Source organism: Prionailurus bengalensis, chromosome C2 (genome assembly GCF_016509475.1).
Source record: "Prionailurus bengalensis isolate Pbe53 chromosome C2, Fcat_Pben_1.1_paternal_pri, whole genome shotgun sequence".
In the NCBI taxonomy this organism is placed as follows: Eukaryota; Metazoa; Chordata; class Mammalia; order Carnivora; family Felidae; genus Prionailurus; species Prionailurus bengalensis.
The window spans coordinates 80,334,793-80,343,311 of record NC_057350.1 but is presented as its reverse complement, the minus strand read 5'-3'; the positions used below and the strand labels follow the sequence as shown (position 1 = coordinate 80,343,311).

General features: G+C 47.8%; 1 long non-coding RNA gene across 2 annotated transcripts; it reads right to left on the bottom strand.

Annotated features, from left to right (window-relative positions):
* Positions 1 to 1,664: 1,664 nt before the first annotated feature.
* LOC122491618 lies at positions 1,665 to 7,282 on the bottom strand. 2 transcript variants are annotated; one of them, XR_006299394.1, is made up of 3 exons: positions 7,188 to 7,275; positions 6,344 to 6,530; positions 1,665 to 2,578 (listed from the first exon to the last, which is right to left on the bottom strand). It is a non-coding gene; the product is annotated as an uncharacterized LOC122491618 (long non-coding RNA). The 2 variants fall into 2 exon arrangements; XR_006299395.1 differs by lacking the exon at positions 6,344 to 6,530 and having other exon boundaries at positions 7,188 to 7,282.
* Positions 7,283 to 8,519: the final 1,237 nt, after the last annotated feature.

Here is an 8,519-nt window from a genome sequence, read left to right as displayed (position 1 = left end):
TTACGCGGAATGAAGAGGAGTTGATCACTCAGAGAAGGGAAGGGGAGGGCATTCCCAGCAGAGAGGACAAGACAGGGAAGCTTGGGTGCACATTAGGTATATGGTCACAACTGTGGTGTAGCAAGGCAACAGCCAGCTGTTTTTCCCATCTTGGGAGAAAGCATTATTGTGGCTTAACATATATTCCAAATCTGGAGTATTAAGGAGAATCAAGCCCCGATCCCATGTAATATAGAAAAAAGAATGCTGGATTGGAATTCGGGGGACCCACTGTTCCTGCATCTAACACACTATGTGACCTTGAGCTTGGTATTTCACCTGTCTCTGCCTGGGTTTGGCGTCTGCAAAATGGCAACATAGATCTCTTTCACAGGATCCTTTGAAGGGTTAAGTGGGAAAATATATGTGAAAGGTTAACTTCAGAGCATCAAATCCTTTTTTTTTAAGTTTATTTATTTGGAGAGAGAGGGAGGGGCAGAGAGAGAGGGGCAGAGAGAGAACCCCATGCAGGCTCCATGCTGTCAGCACGGAGCGCGACTCGGGTCTTGATCTCATGAACCGTGAGATCATGACCTGAGCCGAAACCAAGCGTCGGACACTTAACTGACTAAGCCACCAAGGCGCCCCTCAAATCCTTTCTGATAAGAGTGTAAATCATAGATAGCAAACTGAAGAAGTTACTGATATTATTTCCAGTGGGCACTGTCATGACATGTTCATGGACCAACAAGCCATCCAGTGGCTGAAATGTAGGGAGCATGGCCCCAGCTAGCTTGGATAGACTCTTGAATGTGTGTGGGTTTTGGATTTCATTTAATTTAGGAACACAGGTTTATCCATTATTGTATTCACTCAACAGATAAATAGAACTGACTCTTAAAGATCATTCGAAGTGAAAAATAGAACCAATCATCCAACCTACTTAGTCTGTGCCCTTGTGAGTGACCCAATCACTGTACCAACAGGTTGACCATCTGAGAATTTCTGAAGGGCACTCACTGGTCAGATGAAAAATAGGTAGGATTTGCTTCAGCGAATGAGAGTTGGAAATAGCCTCCACGTTCCCTTTCAGCCCTAATGCTTCTTAACTATTCTGTACATGGTGTTCACCCAGATGCCAGTACATACACCATTTCTGTGTTCCGAGATGCCAGGGTCTGGGTAATCCCACGTGTGGCTCAAAGAGACTGATGTGTATGTTATGGCTCTGAACGTAGACTATACACTCCCTAGAGACTTCGTGAGATGATGCAGGGATGTTTCTAGAAGAGCTTTCAGTTGGAACCCCAAGCCATCTGGAGCAAACCAAAGAGTGAGCAAAGCAAACTTGTCACCCTGTGGAAGCAAAGATTTAGCGGTGCGTGACACCTAGGATTACAAGATGATGGAAAAAAGAAAACTCTGCAACCGTCGACTCCCCTCCTGCACTTTCCTTGTGAGGGGCTGAAGACATTTTATAGACGTGGATGTCTACTTTTCTCATTGGCACGTTACTTTATCCTCCAGAACTGCAAAGGTTCCCCTTCCCTCATTTTTAAGAGATGTCAACCAGATCAAGATGAGAAGATCTCCGAAACCTGCCATGCCTGTGAAGATCATTGCTTAGAGACAGAGCCGGGGCAGCTTTGACATTTGTCCTGTTCCTCCCAGGCGACAACTCTCTCTGTTCTCCTGCTGTTACATGGGAAAGAAGGGACAGACTTGAAGACACAGCTCGGCTGTGTGTCCTTGAGCAGAATAATTTACATTTCTGGCTTTGGATCTCTTTTCATCATTATCCTCAGAAGGTAGACATGACCTCTAATATCCCTTCCATTTTGGATTCTTCACCAAACTAGGACTCTTCCGACCGAGCTCTATTGGCAGGGCCAAGAGCCATGAAAAAGCTCATAGCCAGCACCTTTACTTCCTCACTTCTAAAATGAGGGTAGTGACAGCTACTGTGCAAGGTAGCTGGGAAGATTAGATATAATATATGCAAAGCCCTAGCACAGTGCCTGGCCTGCAGGCGCCCCATAAATGGAGGTTTTTAAATCAAAACCTGAAGATTTCCAGGTGAAGCCTCTGCCAGTCTGACCTCTGTCTCCGCGGTCCCAGGCATCTTGGTGGCTTGAGCACATGGCCCCTGACTTAGTGCTGGCCACTGGGTGCCCCAGGTCCAAACAGCAGAGCAATGTCTTAGGCTCTTCTGTTCCATCCAGAGGTGACACAGAAAGCCCGCAAAGTTTTCTGCTTCCTTTGGCTGGAACCCTGTGGCCGTGAGTGCAAGCTAGCTCCAAGTGTCTGTGAAAGGGAGGCTTTTCCCAAGGCCAGCCATTCGTTCCGCTGGGCTGGAGCCTGTGAGCTCTCTCCATCCCTTGCCATTGAGGGAGGACGAAGTGCAGGAAACCAGGAGCCTGAAGCAGGGAGCAGGAGGTCCTCCTGCGTCTGCTTTGCCAACTTGCCCGGATCCCAGGGTTCTCAGCGCTCGAGTAGGGTTAAGTCGTCACCACAACGGCAACGTTGTTGTAGGCACCGTGCAGGCTTGAAGCGGTAGAAATATGTCTCACTTGCTCCGACTCCCCACCCCCGGCAGAACCTGAAAAAAATCAGAAAATTCCACTTGCTTTTTCCTATTTAATGAGGTCGAACATTCTTAAGGAATGAAAAGCACAGCTCCAGCCTAGCTTTTAATTAGCTTCAGGAGCCCTTGTTTCAAAGTAGCCTCGTTCCCAAAGCTATTCTCTCTCTGCTCTGAATGAGATGGAAATTCAATTGCATCCGCCTTGTCGAGTCAGAATAAGACGCTCCCCCCACTCAAGGTCACATGGGGAAAGACACTCAGTAGCCAGACAGACGCTGCACTTTTTGACCCCAGCAGGACACCAGAACCTGAAAAGGACGCTTAACAGAACCCCAGTTTAGACCAAACGTGGTGTTTCCATAGCCCCATCACGTGAACTCGGGCTGGTTTTCCACATGTCCAGAGGAAAAAAAAACATGGACTTGAGAGCCCAACAGACCCAGGATCAGATCCTACCTTCTCTTCTAGGTGCCTGTGCGGTTAACTGAGTGCTCATAGCTTCCGTCTCCCTCACTGAGACCCAGACATTGCTGCCTGCCTTGTGGGATGGCCAGAAGGACCACATGAAATATTGTGAGTGAAGCATAACGCCCCAGACATCGTCGGGGTCATCAGTGCTCAAACACTGCCCTTCCTCTTCCCTCTCATCTGTACGACAGGGTTAATGGCCCCCACTTTGTTGAAGTAATGACCCAAAGGGAGTGTATGTAGATGAGGGCGGGAGCCCGGGTTTGGCATTCAGAAGTCAGGGGTCAAATCCCAGCTCTGCCCCCTCCTGCCCGTGCAACCTCGGGCAAGTGCCAGAGCCTCACAGTTTCCTCTTATTTGCAAGTTGGGATACCAGCAGCTCCTCCACAGGATCCCTGTAAGGACTAAATGAGATAGTGTACAAAAAGCCCCAGCCTAGTGCCCGGCACACGGTGAGTGTGCCATAAATATTAGCTACTAAGAGCAGCAGCCGCAGCCGAGAGTACGCTGTAAAATTTAAAATCCTCTAAGATGCCCATCTCAAATCCTTTCTGGAAGGAATGTGCCAAAGTTACTGGTGCTTATGTAAATGTAAGTGGTTATTATTTATGTAGGAGAACATTACTGAGTATTATTCAGGAAGAGGGAGAGAACAATGTAGAGAAAGACGAAATTTATGATACGGTCTTCAAAGGGGAAAGAGGAGAAAATAACATCTCACCCAGCACGGGAGGAGCATCCCCGTATATTAGCTCAGAGCTGCCTGTCTGCAGAAGTTCCAACAACAGAGGCTTCTCTGAAGAAAGAAAAAAGGGAGAGGAGAGGAATGGAAAAGAAAGGGGAAGAAAATCTCATTCTGTTTCCTCTAAATTTAACCCTAAGGCTGTATTTATCCAGCAGAATCTTACTAAACACCCACCCCAGGGGAGATACCGCTACACCGAGGCCCTGCTCGGTCCTCAGGGAATTTGCAGTCTAATGAGAACCTTACAACAAGTACATAAATAACTAATTAAAGGTAGAAAGTGAAGTGTCATGAATCATTATCGTCATCATTATTAGAAGCCATTTTTGTGGCATCCCCCGTAGTTGGTACACCGTCCTTTTTCCCGAAAAGAATTTCGGCCGGTTTATGATATAAAAGAAGATATACACTGAGCCACAAACAAAACTCGAACAAGAAATTTAGACTAAAGTCAAAAGGAAGGACGAAGGCTAATCTAATTGTCGGATTAGGCATCGGATTCAGCTTCAGCTCGGAGCTTCCTGGAAGTCAGGGCAAAATGGGAAACTCATGCTCGTAATTTCTCATTTCTTCAATGCGGACGCTCTCTGATGCAACATATGGAAGCCTACACAAGGCCTAATTCAACAATTTTGTAGTTTCTATTCAATTGGCTAACGCAAAAGGCACGCGTGTCTGTGGAATCTTGAGACATTCGGAGAAGGCATTAATCATCATCAACACTGAAGACTATGATTTGGGGTCTGAATTACTGTTTTTTGTTGTTTTTCATTTCTGTTGGGACTGTTTCTCAGCCAGCAGCTATGCCGAACGCAAGCTGTTTCACTTCGTACTTTTATAAGAAAAATGTACATACTTTAAAACACTGAGCGATTTTCGTATCATTATGCTAGACCTGCTCATTTTATTTTCAACGAGATTGCACTATGCCAGAGGGCTTTGATCTGTCACAGGGCTCTCTTGGGTTCAGTGCTGCTGTTCTCAAGTCACCCCCACTCAGACAGGTAGGTGGGAGTGAGGAGAATTAGCCAATTGTACAGAAAAATCAAAGACACTTGCTTGCAAAGGTATCTACTTCTGAGAATTACCATGAATTTTGCATGCCACTGACTAAGAAAGGAAGGAAGGAAGTGACATCTTGAAGGCCCTGGGTTTGGGCGGGCTGCGGTGAAGCAGACCAGCTGTTATTTTTCTGGCTGGTTTCTGGCCTGTTATGATGTCTTTTATTAAACCAGCAGAACTTGAACTTTAAAACCTGTTTTAAAACACTGTGTTTTGCCTTCTTTTCTAACGTCAGGCATAAAAGTCTTGTGAGTTTGATTAATGAGGAAGATTTTTTTTTTTTTTTTAGTAAGAAACAAACACATAAGACAAGCAACGAAGAAGGGGAAGAGGTGCTACACCGAGAGAAATACAAAGAGAATTGCCAAAGAGGTGGAGGGAGACAAAGATGGCCTGAAGGCAATGATGTCTGACCCCTTCTCTGCTCAGGCCCTGCAGTGCCCCTGAGAGGGGTTGCCCAGCCCTTGGCCATCGAGAGAGAGAGAGAGAGAGAGAGAGAGAAGGAGAGAGAGAGAACTGCGCTCAGGGACAGGGCTGGACAGAGAGCCTGGTCGCACGTGCTGGCCAATACCACACACATCTGTTTGATCTGGCACTGCTCACCGACCAGCTGTTGGCACAGAATCAGAAAGGGCAGGTGGGGGTGTTGGGGAAGGGGCAGGAAGGGGAGAGGGGATTATGCACAGTTGTTCCAAAAAGGAGAACGGCGGGGAGGGGGGGGAGTGGAGGGGAGGTCAGGAGGAATGAGGCTGAGAGGGGGCCCAGGGGCAGGCAGGGGCAGGAAGCCCACAGCTGTGGTGGTGGGCACCACCACTAATCGCCCTCTGCAGCAGGTGAAGTCCCTGAGTCAGAGTCCGCAGGCACTGGCCATGTGACTTTAGCAGAAATTCAGGCACCGGGCCAGGTTTGGGCAAAGTGTCAGGAATGCTTTATCACTCTCCCCTTTGACCCATCGGCTCTCTCACTACTGGTGACCCTCTCAGACTTCCAAACGGGCCGCCATGTTGTGTCCCTCTTTTTCCTACAATGTTAAGCCTTCCGTTGCCTACCTCAAATATTGGGTTTTGGTTTTTTCTTTCTGAGCTCACAAAGACTGACTTTCTCTAAACTGTTAAGATCCTCCCAGCTATCTAGAGAGAACGCTGGAAAGAATAAGCCTTCCCACTTAACAGAGGCCCTAGGAAGTGTAAGCAATATTCCTGAAGTCACCTGGCTCAGCCAGTGGAAGAACAGTTTAGGCGAATGCTGACTCAGCAACATTTGCCCTGCCAAAATTTGCTCTGGTCCAAAGTTCCAACCATGTGCCAGGAGGCCGAGTTGGTGAGTGGTGAGTGTACTCACCAGGGGAGAGCTGTATTATTATGTAACCTCAGTGTGAAATCTTACACAAGCCTAAGTTCTTTGTCCACCATTTATTCAACGCGATGTGCCAGAAACCATGCTGGCTCTCAAGTAGCTCACCATCTGGGCAATCCTTTTCTGAGTCTCTAACCAACGTCCATTACCTGAAGGGAATCCATTCTGGGAACTCCCGTGGGTTTGAAAATCTCACACATTCATCACCTTTGCACTTGAAAAACTTCTTCCCTGCTGTTGGCATCACATGTGACAAAAGACGCAGGACATCACACGGCAGCTGGGATTGATTACTGGGTCTGTTTGCTTCTAGGAGCTTCTCAGCGCCCAGAGGCTCTAAAGAGCATGAGATGGAATTAACAATATTCAATTTGAAAGATGTAGAAGAAAGACCATTTCATATGGTCTGCCCTAATAATATAGGCTCTGGCTCTGAAGAGTTCCAAGGTTCAAATCCTCCTTTGCCGCTTATTAGCAGAGTGAAATGAAATCACCCCTGTAATGGCATGGAATTGGGCTACCCGTATGCCCAATTGAAGAGGGAAGGGAAGAGGGAGGCTTGTCCCATACAGACAGGACATCCATAGTGACAGCAGCCTATCTTCAGCCTCCCATGGTTTTTCTTTATATAATACCCTGATTTCCCACCTTGTGCCACCGCAGTTTAACACACAGATAGTAGGGCTAAACTTTCCTACTTAGCAAGGGAACTTCAGACCATAAACCATCTACAGATAATATCAGCAAAGGTAAGTCTGATTCCTCAATGACCTATCACCATCCAGGCTTCCCTGAAAGGAAGCCCCACACTCTCTGGAGGCCTTTTTAGCTGCTTCCAGAACAGGACCTTCTTGATCGTCCAAATGGAAGATGGTCTTCTTCTGGTTTTCTGTAGCACATTTCCCAGCCTTCCCTCTCTCCTTCTGGATCTTATCCCTTATCTCTCCAATTTCTGAACACCTTGTTGTACTTCTCCCTCACTGGCTCACTCACCTGGACCTCCGTGCCCACAGGGGCCACACCGCTTCCCGTCACCCAGCCTTCGTGCCTTCCACAGCGCACAGCTCACCACAGCCTCTATGCTGCCTGTGAGTCATATAGGGTCACAAGTAACATATTAATTAAATGCACATTTGCATTCTCAAATTAGCTTCCATAGTCTGTATTACAGTTTTGAAGCATTGTATTGATGTAATACACTATATTGATGTAAAACACAGATGTCCATAAGTCATCACATGTAGAGCTCTTTCTCTGGGACCCAACTGTCACAACTAGGACTGACTGATCGACACCCTGACCGGTTGATAGTCTGAGAGCTCCCCACTGACTGGTGTTCAGCTCTGCTCCAGGCTGAGGGCCGTTACTGCGACCCAGCCTCAAGTCTGTCCTTTCCGACCTCACGCCCTAGGTCCCATGACGCGTCTTATCCCCGATACTGAATACCTGATCCCATAATCCACTGGTGTCCTGATTCTCAGAGCTGTCAAGCCTCCCAGGTATTACCATTGGTCACCAGCAGCCACACGTCCTGTCTGAGACCTTTGGGAACAGGACTGGCTCCCAGCCTCCCCCCGGCATGACAATGTAGTGGAAACAGACTCCGGGTTTGAATTCTCACCCCATTGCCTCTTACGTGACCAGCCATTTGATCTGTCTGGGCCTCAGTCTCCTCATCAGTAAAATAGGAACAAAAACACCCTGGCAGAGAGTCTGTGAGAATTCATGGGAATGCAGAGGGTTTAACACAGAGTCTTGCTCAGGGAACAGTAGCTGTTTTTCTTTGGATGGTTATCTGGCTCAATGCTGACTGCCACCTGGCCTGTCACCTCCTGCCTGTCCTCATATGCTGCTGGCACTGCCCACACCCACACCTCCCTCACGGCCTCGTCTGGTCTCCGAGTTCCAACTTTTCCCGCCCCTCTGAGTGAGTCCCACTGTGTCTGTTCTGACCGCTGGCTGTGCCGGTCCTTGGCAACTCTTCTCACCTCCACACTCAGTGACCATCATGTTGGTAGCTTGCACTCAGCCACAGAGGTACTATTTATTTACTCCACAGAAATCAGCAAGCCGTACAACAGGGCTCTTTCCCCTGGAGAATTTCTAGTGAAACATTTGCAAGCACACTTGCGTGGACTCTTCATTCTTTATGTACCTTCTCTACGCCTGATTGCCTGACCTGAACACTCACTTGTAGTCCTTCTAAGGGAACACCTCAGAACTTTTCTTCCGCGCATGGACTGGCCTCTCCTTTCAGCAAGAATGCTGCTAAATCCCATGCCGAAGGCGACAGAGCAACTCTGGGCCTAGGCATGGAAACATGAC